The sequence below is a fragment of the Mauremys mutica genome, chromosome 6 (assembly GCF_020497125.1).
Source record: "Mauremys mutica isolate MM-2020 ecotype Southern chromosome 6, ASM2049712v1, whole genome shotgun sequence".
Taxonomy (NCBI): Eukaryota; Metazoa; Chordata; order Testudines; family Geoemydidae; genus Mauremys; species Mauremys mutica.
The window spans coordinates 133,031,260-133,050,734 of NC_059077.1; the positions used below are offsets into that span (position 1 = coordinate 133,031,260).

At 49.9% G+C, this 19,475-nt stretch overlaps 1 non-coding gene across 1 annotated transcript; it reads right to left on the reverse strand.

The window, feature by feature from the left end:
• Nucleotides 1–6,918: 6,918 nt before the first annotated feature.
• Nucleotides 6,919–6,991, reverse strand: TRNAV-AAC. The gene has a single exon. It is a non-coding gene; the product is annotated as a tRNA-Val (tRNA).
• Between the last annotated feature and the right edge of the window lie 12,484 nt (nt 6,992–19,475).

The window sequence follows — 19,475 nt, forward strand, 5'->3', positions numbered from 1 at the left end:
GGAACAGGGGCAGGAAAAAAGTATAATTACAGCTTCTGTGACGCTGGAAGGAGATGAGGTGACTCAGAGATTCCCTCCTTCCCCTTCACTGCAGAACTCTTACCTTTTTCCTGAGCCAGGCAGAGTTTATCTTCATCACATTCTATCCATCCACTTCATAAGTGTCATGTGATGAAGCATTCTCCGTTGTCTGTGCTTGCAGATGATGTTTTGACTTCTTTAATCCTATATCAGAGTCGCTATGACTGGAGATGAAAGTGTCAAAGACCTGGGAGGGGAATTCAAATGGATCCCAAATACAGTGTGATCATTTAGAGTTTAAATTCCAGGTTCCATCTATTGTAAAGCCACTTCTGGCAAGAGGGCTGTTTTTCCCTCATTATGGGAATGCTAGGATACTAAAAATGTTGTAAATAACATAACTGACTATTGAGACAGGTATCAGGGAAGCAGGTTTGAATGGATCAGAGGACAGTGTGGTGGGAGAATCTCTTGTCCCGATTCTGAATAATCAGATGTAACCTGCTCTGGAATTTCACTTGACACTTTCTTTGTAATGTATTCTCTCTCTGTGATGTGGGTTTCTATCTTTCCTGAAGGCTGTTTGGTCACCCAATTGGATATTAGTTCAGTTTGGTAGGATGTAGCTCAGATTTATTGAAGAATTTAAGACAATGACCCTTTGCTAAAGTCCTCATTTATGATTTCAGCTTTGCTTTTTCCCCATCCCTCCATGATGACATGGAGAAAGCTGAAGTGCAGTTCTATCAACGGGAGAGAACTCTCTAATTTACTGGCCAGGCTAACAAAGAAACAGCAGTGATTTAAAATCTCCACTCAGAAATGGTGAACAACAGCAGAACCCCAACTAACTGAAGGAAGTGCATCTGATCACAGTGTATTTTAGTTGTTTAAGGCAATATTGTCTCCGATGATCTGGGAAGAGAATTCGATGGTAAGTGGTTTTGAACTAGGCAAAATACCCGTGTGTTTGGTTCCCAAAGAATTTGTAACCCAGGCCCTACAGAAGATCTCTCCTAGCTAATCCTATGCTATGGGAAATGCAGCCCTTCATGACACAGATGTTGAGGAAATGGAAGTGGAGGTTTTGTTGAATTTATCGTTTGTAGGTGCTAAAGATGTGTATAAAATGAAACCAGTGTTGAAAATTTAATAGCTTCAGAAAAATAGCAATTTTTTAATAGAATCTCCAGCTCTGGTAACTAACGAAGATTCTGATCCAGGCCTGTATCCAGTCCCTTCCCTGGAACCTGTGCCACCGAATTAAAGAAAAGCTGGGCATGTTTCAGGAAGCCATTCCTCATTAACACTGCTGAGATTTTAAGTGGTTTTGTAAAGGATTCTACTTCAGAGAACTGTAAATTTACCCTATCCAAGACCAAGGATTTAGAAAGAGCTGAAGTTGAAAGAGTCCACACCCAGTTCTTGGTTTCCACCCCAGTAAAGGAAGCTATGGTGACCCAAGGAAAATTGTTTGTACAATTCCACTTCCAAGTTCAGTATCACTGATTACACTTCCAAAGTATGCCAGGGTTAGATTGAGAACAGTCATCCTTCACTATTTTGATGCAAAGAGAGAGTGCTTCATAGGACAGTCCTTCCCTGTGGATCCCAAACTGGCTGCCTGGTTGGGTAACAAGGACTTTCAGGCTGTAGAAATGGTGGTAACCAATGAGGCAATGAATTTGTCAGCCTCCAGTTTCAGACTTCCGGATACACACATGTTGAGTCCTGATTCTATGGTTTTGTGTCTGACGCTGTGGCTACACAATTAAGCTGATGTTGGCACAGCTGCACCAATGTAGCTGTGCTGCTGTAGCACTGCTATAACAGATGCTCCAAGCCAGTGGGAGAGATTTTTCCCATCAGACTTGATTAGTCCAGCCCCCGCAAGTGGCGGTGGCTATGTTGGCAGGAGAAGCTCTCCTGCTCATGTAGTACTACACAGGGGGTTAGGGCTGTGTAACTACGTTGCTCAGCTGTGTGGATTTTTCACACCCCTAAGCAATATAGTTATCCCGATAAATGTCTTTAGTGTAGACCAGAGAGGTTTCTCTTGTGTTTTATGCATTTACATTACTTCTCTACCTCCTCCTACTTTGAAAGATTAAAAAGTGTGAAAAGAGAGGTATTTTTCTCCACGATGCAAACATTCCGACATAGAAGACCCCTTCTACCAACATATATGTCAGAAGATCTTGAGATATATGAACTCACAGAAGTGGTTGGGACCTACGTTGGGACAAACCACAATAAGAACAAGGGTTCAGTTGTTGGCAATGGGGATTAAAATAAAGCTAACATATATGACAAGAATTTGTGATCTTTGAATATGTTATTGTTACCAATTAAAATGAAATTATAGGTGAAGTTATTGGTTAAAGAGTAAGAGACTGTGTGATAATCTGAATTATTTTGGAAAACTGAACGTTGTCTTGTTTTTGTGTTTTGTTAGTCGTACAGGAAATGATGGCTAATCTTGAAAAGTTAATTTGATTTAATTTACCCTGGTTCCTCAACTGTTGCTACAGCTCTAGTACCCATCAATCCAAAGACTGAGAGAAATGGAGAGTTCCAACCATTGTCCTTTTAGTATCTTATTGTTCCTCTCTCTGTTTTTTGTGCTGGCCTTTCTATTCTATCACTTTCTGCATTTGTTTAGTGGTAACAGTTGGTTTCCATCACTCATGTTTGTTTAAATCTCTATCCGTTGTTAAATACATTTTTTGCTTGTTCGATAACTGTACTCAGGTGCTGTGTGAGATACAGTAGCAATGGTCCACAGTAAAACTAGTAACCTGAGATACTTGGGGAAGAGAGGATCTGGGATTTCACCGAGTATCTGATGATCCGGGCTGGACCCCAGAGGGGGAGACATTGAAGGAACGCAGAGGTTAGGGTGGCTGCTGTAGCTCAGAGGAGGGTGCTTGAGTTCCAGCAGGCTGGTGAGTTTGGTCACTAACATCCAAATGGAAAACTCCCTCTTCCTAGTGGTAGGTCAGGGGGAGGGATAGCTCAGTGGTTTGAGCATTGGCCTGTTAAACCCAGGGTTGTGAGTTCAATCCTTGAGGGGGCTACATAGGGATCTGGGGCAACAATTGGTCCTGCTAGTGAAGGCAGGGGGCTGGACTCAGTGACCTTTCAAGGTCCCTTCCCATTCTAGGAGATTGGTATAGCTCTAATTATTATTATTATTATAGGTGGCAACAAGAGACTCACAGCCCTCAGCTCCCTGAGAAGGGTCACAATGTGTTTCTATGTTGATCCACCTGTCAAATTCACACAGGGAAAGTTCCCTATTGCATAAAACTCTGCCCTATGAAATCATGGAACATGTGTTCTTCGCTTTGTGGGTACATCTAGACTACCCGCTGTATCGGCAGGTAGCGATTGATTTCTCGTGGATCGTTATATCGCATCTCATCTAGACATGATATATCGATCCCCGAAAGTGCTCCTGTCGACTCCAGAACTCCACCAGTGCGAACAGCGGTAGCGGAGTTGACAGGGGGAGCCGCAGATGTCGATCCTGCGCTGTGAGGACGAGAGGTAAATCGATCTAAGATACTTCGACTTCAGCTATGCTATTCAAGAGAGACAGAGCTTGTAGAGGACCAACCTCTGTTGGTGAAAGAGACAAGCTGTGGAGATAACCCAGCACCCTTCTTCAGTTCTGTGTAGCCTGAAAGATCGTCTCTTTCATAACAGCAGTTAGAACATAAGAACAGCCAGGAGCGGTGCCAGGGTTTCGGGCGCCCTAGGCAAAATTCGGGGGGGGAGGTGGCCGCAGCTGGAGTGGCAGCGACTCCCAGGGCTTCTCCCCTGGTAGCTGGTGCTCATTATCAATCAAATAAATCAAAACACTTCCCCCTGTAAGTGGATTTAGCCCGGGACCCTCAGAGTCAGCAGCTCTTACACCCCCTTCTGAGCTCTCGGGTCAGGTGTCCTAGCACTGAAAGCCTCCTGTTTAGATCCTAAAATAGCGTTTTTGCACCAGGGGGGGCTGAAATTTTGGACTGAACAGTGTAGCTCCACCGTTATTTTATTGAATTGCTTCAAAACAGCAACTCAAGAAAGTCTCCTAAGTGCCAGGCTCTCTGCCATGGAAACAGCTGCCCCTGCTCTGCAGGAGTCTGTGCGTTCCACACAGCAACGTACAAACCTGCTCCGCACTGAAGGGGGGTCAGACAGTGACGGTAACGCAAATCTTCTGACTATTAACCCAGGTCACTTCCTTTCTTTAACCCAGGACATGCCAGTCACCTGTTAGCCATGGCGTTATCTTCACCTTAAAATACCTCTCAGGACATTGAACAGAGGAAGTGAAATCCCCTCCCCCGAATGGCTCCCTGTTGAGGCGTTGTACCGGACCTGCCCCTGGAGACTGTCTGGTTTTATACTCTTAGAGCTTTTTCTCTTCAAACCCCTTATCCCAATCTCTGGGCCAACCTCTGCATTTCAGAGTTTAGAATTTACTCTCATCACCCTCCTATGGCACTTTCCATGTGAATTGGGCAAAGCGAGTGGGGGAAGCTCCGTGGCTAATGAAAACCAACGCTCTGGATGAGGCCTAAACTCACACCCACAGCTGTATTTCCTCCTGCATGAGCCACTATAGGTGCTTCTTAGACAAACTTGGGCTGTCGGTGGTTATGTGTGTCTGTGCTTCACCACTTTGGCTGCTCTGTGAAAAGCTGATGGTTCAAACAGAAGCTGGTGGGTTTTTGTTTTGTTTTAAGCAATTAGAGTCTAGTACATTTTAACAGGCAGAAAATGTCCTATTCTGGTCTAGCCCCATTTGACTCCTTCTGTCCATCTTCTTCTTTCCCCCTCAGTGTCTTTCCTTCCCCATTGGGGACATGCAGAGATGAACCCCAGTCAGTCTGTGTCACAGAGAGTCTGTATCTCCTAAGGAATGTGAGTGAAGGATTCCAGCTGAATTAACGCCGCTCACCTGGGTTAGAAACATTTGTTTCTTTCGAGCAGATAGTGGGAAATGGGACATTAATTCAGACCCAGGAGGCAAGGCAGAGGCTTCATGATCTTGATCTCCATGAAGGGAGAGAGGATCCCCAGTAAGGAACAGAGCTTCCTTTAGACTCAAGCTGGGGTCTCCTGGAAGTTGGAAAAGACCCTTGGTCACTGAGGATCTCATGGGATTGTGCTGCTCCAGAGGCTCGAGAGTCCTGGGTGCGGGGAGGGTGTCACTGCACAGTCTGAAATGGAAGGGAGGACCCTGGAAGGGAAGGGGAGGAACAGAAAACGGAGAGGAATGAAACAGAATAAACGCCTCTTCTCTCTCCCATCCCCAACCCAGCAAGAATTGTTATCAGTGGGGAAACTCCCCACCATGAATGGCAGAGACCACAGAGACATTCGCCTCATGCTTAGAAGTAAGGTGACCAGACACTAAGTGTGAAAAATCAGAGACTTTCACCAGAGGCATTGGTGGTATAGTGGTGAGCATAGCTACCTTCCAAGCAGTTGACCTGCATTTGATTCCCAGCCGATGTGATGATTCCTCCACTGGGAATTGGTTTAATTTCAGTCACGTTGTTTCAGTTTATCAATGGAATGAGAGAATCAGTGTCCCGAATCCCAACAGGTCATTAAACACCCAGTGGAGGAAGAAAGGGGTGGGACTATATAATGAGCAGTTGGAGTCATCCTGGTATTACAATGCTTGGTTCATTTTTTTTTTAATTTCCTTTACTTCCCTCTCCCTTTTAGACTCAGAGCCTTTAAGGTCAGAAGGGACCAGTGTGATCATCTAGTCTGACCTGCTGCACCTTGCAGGCCAAAAGACCCCACCCACCCACTCCTGGACTAGACCCGGGAGGGGAGGCAGCTCCGTACACTGTCCCTACCCCAGGCAGCTTATGGAGGCCCTCTGCTCCCCTCCCCAATGCATGTGCAGAGATGTGCCAGCAGCACTAAGGTGGCTCCATGCCCACTCTACCTCCGTCCCTCCGTGCCGCTCCCAGAAGTGGCTGGCATGTCCCAGCATCCCCTGGAGTGGGGGGAGTGTCTCCACGTGCTGCCCCTGCCCCAAGCACCAACTCTGCAGCTCCCATTGGCCAGGAACTGTAGCCAATGGGAGCTCTGGGGGCAGCACCTGCAGACAGCAGCACACGGAGATCCCCTGCCCCCACTCATCTAGGAGCTGCTGCCAGAGGGTTGTGTGTACCGGTCACTTTGGGAGCTGCATCACCCCTCCTGCACCCCACCCCCACCCCCAGCGCAGAGCCCACACCCAAATTTCCTCCCAGTGCTTTGCTTGTCTTCCTTTCACCAGAACCATCCTTCTTCTCCTGGGCTGCAAGTAGCCACCCCTGGGAAGCCAAGAGGCAGGCACAGGATTCTGCAAGGTAAGTGTCCCACAGTGCCGTGATGGACGGTGCAATGAAGGTAAGTCTTCCCGAGGCACGATGAACTGCAATGCAGCGAACCACTGGCCAGGCGGTCGGGGCGAAGGGCATTCACTGGAGGTACAAGCTTGTGAGTGACTCCTGAGCACAGGGCCCCTTCCCCTTTTAAGGACCTGCTCCTCATGGCCTGCGACTGGAGATGACTTGGCTGCATCTGGTGAGTCACACTCCACCTTGGGCAGTGTCCATGCTCTGGGTGTGTGATCACTGCCTAATTAGAGTCCCAGACACCTTGTCTATCTAGGAGCTCTTCTGATCTTCCAGCTGTTCAACCAGCCCCTTCATCCCACAAGCATTGCAGGAGGGAGCGGGAGGGAGAGGGGGAAAGCCACTTCACAGGCATTCAGAGAGGGAGAAGAGACAAAAATGGGAATGGGGGAAGTATAACAGACCTATTGAGCATAGAAATCACTGCTGCTCCTACAACAGCAGGGACAGGCCACTAGGAGCTGGGAAAATTAAGCCATCATGTTTCTGCCTGGTTTTGAACCATGGACCTTTTGCGTGTTAGGCAAATGTGATAACCACTACACTACAGAAACTCTGTTGCAAGGCTCTGCCCCTCCCTTCATAAGAACAGAAGAATGGCCAGACTGGGTCAGACCAAAGGTCCATCCATCCCCATATCCTATCTGCCAACAGTGGCCAATGCCAGGTACCCCAGAGGGACTGAACCTAACAGGTAATGATCAAGTGATCTCTCTCCTGCCATCCATCTCCACCCTCTGACAAACAGAGGCTAGGGACACCATTCCTTACCCATCCTGGCTAATAGCCATTAATGGACTTAACCTCCATTAATTTATCTGCAAAAGAACAAGGAGAACATGTGGCACCATAGAGACTAACAAATGAATTTGAGCATAAGCTTTTGTGGACTAAAACCCACTTAATCGGATGCATGCAGTTAAAAATACAGTAGGAAATATATATACACACAGAGAACATGAAAAAAATGGGTGTTGCCATACACACTATAACGAGAGCGATCAGTTAACATGAGCTGTTATCAGCAGGAGAAAAAAACCTGGTGTTGGGAGGGGAAAAGGAGAAAGGACAAAGGAAGCAAGAGATCAAGAGAAATGAGGGAGGGATGGCTGGAGGAAAAGTTGAAACAAAAAGGACAAACCCTAATGTCCCCAGTGATTCTAAGAGACAAAATCCCAGGTGAGAAATAAAATTCTGTCTCCTTAAGCTCGTGTTTTCCCTGCCTAGAATTCAACTCTCACCAGATGGATCAGACTGAACAGGTTTCAAACCTCCAGGAGGCTCTTACCTTCTAAACAGGGACGGCTGTTTTCCAGTAAAATCACTGAAAGGCAAGGAGAAAACTCGAAAGAAGCCAACTGAAAGTTGCAGGCAGCTATGATGTAGCATGGAAGAACAGGGTCTCTGCAGAGATGGCTCTGGCTTGCAGAGGATCATTAGCTATTTATACATCTCTTGTGTGTCTTCTGGATTTCGGGGACTGACTTTTCAGCTTCTTTCACAGGGAGCTAATGGTTTACAATGGGAGAATTTGCTAGAAGTCTGCACAGGGACACTTCCACAGTTTTATTCCTCCCATGCTTGGGAAATGGAGATCTGGTGCCCATGAGTAAAACTGCATAGAAATGCCCTTAGATTATTTTAAAATCTACAAAAGCATTCAGACACTAGTCTGGTATCCAAGATCTATTAGCACAGCCCTACTAGACAGAAGGTATAACTGGAAGTAAGGTCAAATGTTTTCCTTTCCATTCTTTACTCATGCCTCCAGTCACTCAACCAAGAAATTAGATAGTATATGCATTGACAGCAGAAACTGAATGTATAGTCTTTCCAGCTGAGCCTATTATAGTGATCCATTAGTATACATGTAGTCTCACATGAGAGGTGAAATTACAAGAGTGCTTGTAACCCCCCTCCCAGAAAAAAAAACACCACATTGTTACACAGCTATTGTAATAACCACACAATAGTAGAGATCTTCACAGCGTGTGTGTGTGGGGTTAGCTCCACAGCTTGTCTCTTTCACCAACAGAGGTTGGTCCTCTGCAAGCTCTTACCCTCACCCGCCTTGTCTCTCTCGGACTCTGAAAAGTGTTTTCTCTCCACTCCCCTTGCAGAGAAGTTAAGTTTCCCTTTGGGCAACTATCAGGCTGAAGCAATTGTATTGACTGTGACACTAGAATTGAAGATTTAATATTATAAATAAATGAGTCTAAATCTGAGGTTCTGGTTTTCACATTGGTTTTTCTAACTCAGTTCCCAATTCTCTTCTAGAAAGGCCTCCAGGCTGCCTGCCCAGCCCAGCAAAAGTGGCCAGGAGAAAGCCCACACTGCTGCTCTTTCAGGTAGTTGAAGGCTGCTATCAAACCCCCCTCACTCAGTCAGTCCCCAGTCTGTGGCAGTGCCTGGGATTCTTCCGTCCTAAGTGCAGGACTCTGCACTTCTCCTTGTTGAACCTTCTCAGATTTCTTTTGGCCCAATCCTCCAATTTGTCTAGGGCACTCTGGACCCAAACCCTGTCCTCCAGCGCTTGGATTCTTTACATGCTTTCACAGAGCAAAGAGCACATGTTCCATGATTTCATAGGGCAGAATTTTGTGCTATCAGGAGCTTTCCCTGTGTGAATTTGACAGATGGATCAACATAGAGACACATTGTGACCCTTCTCAGGGTGCTGAGAACTGTGAGTCTCCTTGTTGCCACCTGCCACAAGGAAGAGGGAGTTTTGCATTTGGCAGCTGGATGTTAGTGACCAAACTCACCAGCCAGCTGGAACTCAAGCACCCTCCTCTGAGCTACAGCAGCCACCTTAACCCTTGAGTTCCTTCAATGTGTCCCCCTCTGGGGTCCAGCCCGGGTCACCAGATACCTGGTGAAATCCCAGATCCTCTCTTGCCCAAGTATCCCAGGTTACCAGTTTTACTGTGGACCATTGCTACTGTATCTCACACAGCACTTGAGTACAGTTATCGAACAAGCAAAACATTTATTTCACAACGGATAGAGATTTAAACAAACAAACGTGAGTGATGGAAACCAACTGTTACCAACTAAACAAAGGCAGAAAGTGATAGAATAGAAAGGCCAGCACAAAAAACTGAGAGAGGAACAATAAGATACTAAAAGGACAATGGTTGGAACTCTCCATTTCTCTCAGTCTTTGGATTGATGGGTACTAGAGCTGTAGCAACAGTTGAGGAACCAGGGTAAATTAAATCTAAGGTTTGAGCTGCTAGTGAAGCATTTTCCACACTCACGGCATTCCTAGGGGCTCTCTCCTCCGTGGATTGTTTGATGCCTAATAAGGTGCGAACTGCGATTGAAGGTTTTCCCGCACTCAGTGCATTCATAGGGTCTGTCCCCTGTGTGGATTCTCTGATGTCTAGAAAGGTCTGAGCTGCGAGAGAAGGTTTTTCCACACTCCCTGAATGTATTTTTTCTCTTTCGCCTGAGGATATCCTGCTGTGTTGTGGTTTCCATGAGGATCTTCTGAGTTCCCCAAGAAGAAATAAATTTATCCACTTTCTTCCCTGGCTGGTTTCCTTGATCTGTTTTTGGTCTGTGCTGAATCTCCCAGGATTTTCCCTGCTCATGACTCCTGGACACATTCCTTTTCGATCTTTGCGATAATGCTCTGTTTTTACCCACTGGCTCAACATTTTCAGGCTGAGAATTCTGCTCCTCTTTCTCACATGCCTTTGCATCACCTGCTGTGACAGAGACAGAAACCTCAAACAGGGATGGAAAGGGGAAGACCAAACAGAAACAAGTGCTGAAGACGGGTCAAATAAAAATCAGGAGTTGAACTCCCCCAAACTCTTCCCCCAAGTAGGAGAGAGGAGGGGGATGAATTCAGCCTTCACATCCCATCCAAATACGCAGGGGGAAGGGAGGAAGCTACTGCCTGGTGTCTGCTAGGATCTATAGGAAGCCATGAACTATATTTACCCTGAGGATATGACCCCTGCAAGGGACAATAATGAACTGAGAGACCTCCCCAAGGGCTTTGTTGGGCATTCCAGATGTTTCCTTCAGGCACTTACAGATTCTGAGGTGGTTTAATGTTTCCTCACCTGTGCAGGGAGATTTCAGGATCTCTCTTTCCTTTGAACCCTGGAGGTCTGGGACCCATGGCTCTTCCCCTTGTTCCAGCTGGGAGATCACATCACGCTGGAAAACTAGAAACCCTGCTCAGATGAAAGAAAACAAAGGAGTTCAGTTGATTTCATAAGACTTGGTCATAAAAAAAACATTCTATTCATTTAACTTCAGTGCTTAGTGTGACGTGGTGGGCCAGGGGCAGTTCTCACTGAAAATGCCAAGATCAGGGCAGGCTGAAAAAGGGAGAGCAGATGCTCCCAAAACTGCTGGTTAACACTGAAGTTAAACTCACCGACCAGTCACCAACTGTGCTTCTGATCCCCCACGCGGGTAATCGAGAAGCTGAAAAAAGAAATCACACGGCCCCCTTTATTGCATCCCTGTTCTCTGACTCCTAATCAGCAGCTAGGTCCAGTACAGTGAGAGGTTATTTAAAAACTCTGCTCACAGAAACAAAGTGTTCCTCTGACCCCAAAGGTTCAGCCACATCACTAGGTCAGTATAGGTTTGGATATTACCCAAAATTCCATCCTTCCAGCCAATCCTTTAACATCTAAACTAAAGGTTTAAACGAAAGAAAGACAGAAAGAAGTTAAATGGGAACGCAGTCAGATACATTCCAAAATGGATATATCAGGTTCTTAGCAGTATTGGTGAGTTGCTGGCTTGAAAGTCCGTCTGGAACACATCCACAGTTTGGATGGGTCATTCAGTCCTTTGTTCAAGGCTACAGTTTGTAGAGAAGTTGCTCCAGAGGTAGAAAGGGGGATTGAAGACAAAATGGAGATGATGCAGCTGCCCTTTATATTCCTTTTGCCATGTGGCCTGTACTTCCTGTGTTCCAAACACAAGATTCACAGCACATGGCATGGAAAAGCCTTGGAGTTCTCAGTAGACAGGCATACCCCGGCATGTCTTGCTGACTCAATAGGTGTATCCTCTTGGTCCTTTCCATGGGCTCATTGTACAGCTGATGATCGACAATGGGCCATCAAACAGGCTAGGCAGTGTTGATGCCAATATGTCTGGGGGTGTCACCCAGAAACACTGCACAAGTCTGGAAATACAGATATACCCTACATATCTATAACTCACAATACAAAGGTGATACAAACATAGAAATAATATTATCATACCTGGCAAATCATAACATTTTTACTGACACCTTACATGGCATATCTAGCACGATTCATTGCAATTTTTATCAGATTATATTATTATTTTAATAATACCAAAGTGTCTCACAATTCCATACAGTGTCACACTTGGTAAACCAGTGAATTCCCAGGACCAGTTCCCCAGGGCCTTGAAGATGCCGAACACTATGCTTATGAGGGATTGAAATACCCACATATCTGCTGGGAACACACACACAGACACTGTGTCAGTCTATACCCCTGTGTTCACTCTTCTAGAAAATTATGATCAATTTTGTACACAGTATGGCTTGTGAGGTATCATATGAAAACGCATAATCTACTGAACATTATCCTCCTGTTAAAATGTGTAGTAACACTGTATGTAAAGTTATGAGATTTTACAGTATGAGATTACTGAAAATGTTACAATTCTGGGGAACACGCACAGATCAGTTCCTCAGAGACAGCAAGGCAAACAGCTGGTCAAACAGCCATTCTCCTGCAGGGGGAAGGTGTGAAGAAGACATTTACATTCCATCACAGGGACCTCTTGAAGCTGTTGTGGAAAACAACCACACGACTGATTTTGAATCAGCTCAGCCTGAGGCTCTTTTCTTGGTTAAAAGTGCGCAGGGGGCGACAGCTATTGGAATTCTGTCCCCCTGAGCTAAAAATCACACAAGCCTTTTAAAGCTTAAAACCCCAAACAATGACACATATGTTGCACATTAATTAGCTTATTTGGAATATATTGCAAAATATGATGCAAGCAATGTTGGAAATAATTAAGAAAGGGATAGATACGACAGAATATATCATATATCATATTTGTAAAAACAGCAAATAAATCCATGATAGACCCACATCTTGAATACTGCATTCAGATATTGTCGCCCCATCTCAAAAAAAGATATATTGGAATTGGAAAAGGTTCAGAAAAGGGCAACAAAAATGATTAGGGGTATGGAACAGTTATGCCAGACCTAACCCCCAGTTTCACTTGAGCAAACAGGAGCTATTTGACACTGTGTGATACGGCTCCTGTGCTCTGTTCCCAAAGTGTTCTGCAGCAGGGGAGGGTCTCTGGTAGTGTGTGTGTGTCACTGGCATATTGGGGTGATGCTGAAACAGGACAGAGTAGAGGTGGCATTGTGGGGCTGGCGTGAACCTTCTCTCTTCATTTCCCCTTCCAAGATCCGAGGGGACAGGAACCCTTACCCAGCGAGGTCACATTCTCATAGTTCTCCTGCATGACATCCCAGTAGAGGGCTCTCTGAGTGGGGTCCAGCAGAGTCCACTCTTCCCTGGTGAAATGCACAGCCACCTCCTCGAAGGTCACCGGCCCCTGATAGAGCGAGAGTCCAACACTCAGGACCTCTTTCCCCACTCACAGCCCCACTATTTGTGGCAGAGAGGAGCCAATCAAATGGAAGCTCTGGGTGGATCGCACTCAACAGAGTCCCACCCCCACCCCGCTCAGCGTATCCAGCAAATACCAGGGTGAGGGGACGAAGAGAGAGCCCCTTGTCTCTCCCAGCAGATCCATCACACACCTACTAGCCACCGACTGATACAGGAGATGGAGCCCCTAGCAGGGTCCAGGGAGAGCTCCCTGGTAGGAAGCCCAACACCCTCCCCATTGTGAGGAGCGGGATATGAAGGGAGAGGCAGCTCCAATAAGCCTGACTCATGGGTGCCCCCTTCATATCTCACAGCAGCCGCTGGTTAGTGAGCTCAGGCTCCAGCACTGGGAGTCTGGTCAGTTTGACTAGCTCCATGTAGGTGGGCTATTTTCTTTCTTCACAAATTAGGGCATTTCCACCTCCCAACCTCCTGGGTCTGTTCCTAGAATCTAGGGCACTTATTAAATAACTCCCAGCAGATTTTCCACACCCTGGCCTCCTCCTTTCCCCATGCTGTGAATTTCCTGCCCTGCACCAACCTCCAAACCAGACTGTGCAAACCTTCCCATCTCCGGTGTATTTGCTTTCCCTCTCCTCCAGCAGGAACCCACCAGCAACCCCCCGATAATCTCTACCTGAGTTGGCTCCACTGCAGCCATTTCTCTTCCCTGTCCCACGTCAGGCTGGGATGACCTGGAGCAAGACATGGACGCCATTCTGCAGCCTGTCTGTGGGAGAAGGGCAGTTGTGGGCATCTCAGAACAGGTTTTAGTTCATTTCACATCAGAATTCCCCCAGGCCCTTTCCCTGCAGACAGACACCCTAGATCCTGCCATGCTGGGAAATGCTCAATCTGTTTATTACAATGTAGACCTGGCCCCTCCTGCCAGGCTAAGCCCAGACACATTTTTAACCTCCCTTAACCCTCCCCTCACCCCGTAACAAAGTCTCTGAACACAAGGCTAGAAAAGAGCAGAACCAAAGGAGTCACTGTGGGGGATTCCCTCGGACACTGACCCCATGGCAGCCACACCCCAGCAGGGGGAATATGGAGTCAGGAACTGGCTTTTCCTCTCTCTGATCCTTGTTTTGTTGACTGGAAAGTGGTTCTGCCCAGGGACGCAGCAATACATGTGTCTGGGTGGACTAGAGAGCTGGAAATCTCTCCCCCCTCATTTCTCCCACTGCCGCTTTCAGTCTCTCCTTCCCCTCTCCTCTCTCCCTGCCCCTCTGGCTGGGACAGTCCCATTCCTGGGGGCTTTGCTCTCCCAGGGCTGGATTTTCTCCTGGCAATTGCTACTGGGAGGAGAAATGAGGAGGGGCTGTTTGTGCAGAGTCACTTTCTTGCCAGACCCCAGCACTTTCCCTGAGGTCTGTCAGTTACCTGGAGACTTGGCTCAGAATTTAGTATTAACAGGGCACAGGGCTGCCCTAGGGGGCTAGGACCAGCCGGAGAAAGTCATCCCGTGGGCCGGGCAGAGAAGCAGCTTTAATTCAGGTCACTTCCCAGCACAGAACCCCACTGGGGGAGCAGCAGCTGCTAAGCCTGGTCTCCCAGATCACAATGGAGGCTGCAGCGTCTGACCCAGGAAGCTGAACCCCAATATCCTGAGCAGAGAGGGACAGAGCGTCTGAGCAGCTTCCCTCCTTTAGCCCTCTGGGGAGAGCAGCTAATGAGAGCCCCTCCTCACAGGGAGAATTGCTGATCTCATTTGCCCCACTGTCCACCCAGAGTCACTCCTTGTCTTTCCATACAGTGACTCTGGATTAACAATGGTCTCAATGAAACCAGAGTTCAGAAAGAATGAGTCCAGAACGCTGGGGAAGGGACCATTGTGTGGCAGTGCTGACCCCCCTCCCACCTCCCTCACCCCCAGATCCAGGACAAGGACTGGACAATGGACTGGACAATCTAGGACAATGGAACTGAAAGTTCCTGCGGTTTTCAAGAAGGGAGAAGAGCAAAAATCTGTGATTTCACCTCACAGTGTTTGATAAGTGGCTAGAAAGTTATCACAGTGACTGGGCCTGGCCGGGGAATGTCAGGCAGTGCTTGGAGCCAGGATACTGGCATAAGCTAATCAGGGAGAAGAAGCGAGGTGCATACCCCAGAACCCCAGCCAGCCCCCACCCAGATATTCCCTGGGACCCTGGCCAGGGACCTCAGATACCCCTCAGAGCCCCACCGGCCAGACAACCCCCACCAGACCTTCACTGCCAGGTTGGGAATCCCAAAGGGTTCCCCCCACCAAGAGACCCCAACAGCCAGAGACCCCCCCAAAAGGGACCCCCACTGGGAACTCAGTCCCTCACTGCCTGCCTAGGATCCCCCCCTGCCCTCCAGCAGGATCTGCCCTGCCCTTTGCCTGGCACCCCCTCCTCCCCCCTGCGGGATCCCCTGGTGCTTTACAGGGGCACCCCCTGGCCTAGCGCCGGGGATTCTCACACACACACTCTGTGCACTGGGCACGGCAGCGATCCCAGGAGTCTGCGGGGGAAGCCCAGACAGAGCCCCTGGCACAGCACCAGGCTCCCTCTAACCCCCTGTCCCGCCTCCCCAAGAGACGCCCAACCCCGCTGTTCTGCAGCCACCAGGCCCCCAGCGATACCCACCTCCAGGACCCACAGCCTCAGGGCCGGGCACATCACACCCACCCCCTGAAACCCCAAATCTCCAGAACCCACCAACCTCACTAGGGTACCCCCTGCCCAGCCACCCTGAGGCCTCCCCCACCACAATCCCCCTTCAGCTGCTATCTCCCCACACAGCCCCCCCCCACCCCCACCCAGCAACACTGTTACCTCACAGTGCCTGAGAAGTGGATAGAAAGTGACCACCGCCCCCTGCTGGCCAGTCACACAGGCAGAGGGAGCCCTGGGGGATGCTTCTTTAACAGGAGAATGGAAAATCTGGAGGGACAAAATAGGTAAGAAATGTCCATGCCTGTCACTAGCAAATAATGGCCACCATGGATCCACCCCAGAGGTGGCTGCATCTTAGTACTGCGGGAAGAAACCCCTCACAGAGGCCATTTCCCATGGGGTTTAGGATACTTCTGAACCCACACTGCAGTCAGAGTGACCTCCTCATCCCATGCCAGGTGAAGAAAAGAAAAGGGTCCAGCCAACTCTCCCGTTACCTGCTGGGAACCACTGATCCCCAAACAGGGGGATGCCTCTGCTTTGATGTGTATTAAATATCTGGCTGGTCTCTTTCTTCAGCAAACATTTTAACAGAGGTAAAGGAGGGACCAAATGATTCACAAAGGAGTCGGGAAAGATGATCTCTGGGCAATTTAACCCCCTACAACATCCAGGATGGAGAAGAACTCAGGGCAACAGGTTACCTCGAAGGAAGACGTTCCTGGGATTTAGAAACACGGGGAACAGCCCCAAACCCGAGAGGATTTTTAACTGACATTTGATAATGACACAGAAAGAGGCAAAACCTGAGCTTTGAGAGCAACGTTCAGAAATGAAAGAGAAAGGGTGGAAATCTCAGAGATTTTGGATCCATTTTGCAAATTATAGAGAGGAAAGTGGAAAATCAGAGGGATTTTATATCAGTTGTTGAAAGGAGGTAAAATCTGAGTGTTTCACATCAATATTTGATAAATGAATAAAGAGGAAATGGGCAACATTTGCAAACGTTTTATATCCAGGTTCAAGAATTTGAGAAAAGGTGTAAATCTGAGATTTTCTTGGTCTTTTATAACTAGAGAGACAGGGGAAATCTCAGGGCATATTCAATTGGAAACAGACAACTAGAGACAAGTGAGGCAAATGTTTAGGGTATTTTATATGAATCTTTGAGATTTGCACAGAAAATGTGTCACAAACTGCGTATTTGATAACATGAGAGAAAAACACCAAGATCTGAGGGGATTTTATATTGCTGTTAACGAACTAGTGGAAAAGGGGGACTGTTGGACTGGATTTTATACGACTGTCCAATACATAAATAGAAAGTGATGGTTGCCCCACCCCCACCATTCCCATGGGCAGCAGGGAGCCCTTTGAGGAGCTGATTAAAAGGGAGGGGGAGGGGGAGCTGAAAGGTCCCTGGATAAAGGAAGGGGGCAGCAGTGGGGGACGGGCGGGTGACTGGCAACTGATGGTTGGGGGCAACTGTGTTGGTAGTTAGGGGGCAACAACTGGGATTGGGAAACGGGGTCTGGGCAGTCCTCACAGGGGACACGTGCGCCTCCCTTCCAGTAATGAGCTGCTAAAAATCTTAACAACCGGTTCCTTATAAAAAGTTCTGATTGAAGAGATGTGCCACAGTATGGATTTTTTGTACCAATAGGGTTACCATACGTCCGTATTTTCCCGGGAGGAATTTTTAAAATTTACCACCCAGACAGCGATTTAAGAACCTAAAAGCCTGACATCTCTGGGAAAATACAGATGTGTGTTAACCCGACCTACAGTTCTTTTTTACAAAGATGGGCCTGAACTAGAACTGAGCTCCATTTCCCATGTGTGGGTCCCCGCCACTCCCTGGGGTGTGCTAGGGTGACCAGATGTCCCAATTTTATTGGGACAGTCTCAATTTTGGGGTCTTCTTATATAGGATCCTATTACCCCTCACCCTCTGTCCTGATTTTTCACACTTGCTGTCTGGTCACCCTCGGGTGGGCACAGGTGTGGGTCCCAGCTGCTCCCTGCCCCCCTCATTGAAGCAGGTGTGCAGGGTTAGTGCCCTGGGAACTGCAGGGCACCAGTGGCTGGCTGCAGACAGAGGCGTGGGGCAGGGCTCGCTGGAGGCAGGGAGTGTGACACGGGCTGGCTGCAACAGGGGCTGGCTGTGGGCAGGTGGTGCAGACAGGCTGTGGTGGGGAAAGGGGCTGTGGCAGGGGTCGGGGGGGGTAGCAGGGGCTGCGGGCAGGGACTGTGGCAGGAGGCAAGGGGGGTGGCAGGGGCTGTGGCAGGACGGATGGCAGGGGCTGGCTCTGGCCAGGGGGTGCAGACAGGGGCTGGCTGGAGGCGGGGGCGGCAGAGGCTGCGGGTGGGGGAGGGTGGCAGGGGGCAGCTGTGGGCAGGGAGGAGCAGGGGGGTGCAGACACTCACACAAGGGGAGCAGCTGGGAGCAGGAGGTGGCTGTAGGCAGGGGCTGCGGGCGGTGGGTGCAATGGGGGGTGGCAGGGCAGGGGGTGCAGACAGGGGCTGGCTGGGAGCAGGGGGTGCAGACAGGGGGCTGGGGGCAGGGGAGGGTGGCGGGGCAGGGGGTGCAGACGAGCTGGGGGCAGGGCAGGGGGTGCAGACAGGGGCAGGCAGGGGGTGCAGACAGGGGCTGGCTGGGGGCAGGGGGTGCAATGGGGGTTGGCAGGGCAGGGGGTGCGGCAGGGGCTGGGGGCAGGGGCTGGCTGCAGGCAGGGGGTGCAATGGGGGGTACCAGGGCAGGGGGTGCAGACAGGGGGCTGGGGGCAGGGGAGGGTGGCAGGGCAGGGGGTACAGACAGGGGGCTGGCAGGGGGCAGGGGGTGCAATGAGGGTGGCAGGGCAGGGGGTGCAGACAGGGGGCTGGGGGCAGGGGAGGGTGGCAGGGCAGGGGGTACAGACAGGGGGCTGGCAGGGGGCAGGGGGTGCAATGAGGGTGGCAGGGCAGGGGGTGCAGACAGGGGGCTGCGGGCAGGGGAGGGTGGCAGGGCAGGGGGTACAGACAGGGGGCTGGCAGGGGGCAGGGGGTGCAATGAGGGTGGCAGGGCAGGGGGTGCAGACAGGGGCTGGGGGCAGGGCAGGGGGTGCAGACAGGGGGCTGGGGGCAGGGGAGGGTGGCGGGGCAGGGGGTGCAGACAGGGGCTGGGGGCAGGGCAGGGGGTGCAGACAGGGGCTGGCTGGGGGCGGGGGGGTTGGGGGCAGGGGGTGCAATGGGGGCTGGCAGGGGGGGCAGGCAGGGGGCTGGGGGCTGGTGACAGGGGCTGGCTGCGGCGGGGGGCTGCAGGCAGGGGGCTCTGGGCGGGGGAGGGGCGCAGACACTCACACGGGAGGCAGCCGGGCACCCACCAGGCAGCAGCAGGAGCCCCAGACCCAGAGGTCGAAAGAGCAGGAGCAGCAGCAGGGCCAGGAGGCAGCTCACATGGCTCCCGCAGCGCCGCGCCCCCCGCTGGCCGGGAGGAGGAATTGCACCTTCCCAGCCAGAGCCCATCCAAGCGACCCGGCTCCAGCTCCCCCTGCCCCCTTCCCTGCCCTGGCAGAGACCCGGCATCTCCTAGAAGATCAGGGCTGGAAGGGACCTCAGGAGGTGTCTAGTCCAACCCCCTGCTCAAAGCAGGGCCAATCCCCAACTAAATCCCCAAATGGCCCCCGCAAGGAGTCAGCTCCCAGCCCTGGGTTTAGCAGGCCAGTGCTCCAACCACTGAGCCATCCCACCCCCACTCCAGGGGCAGCCAT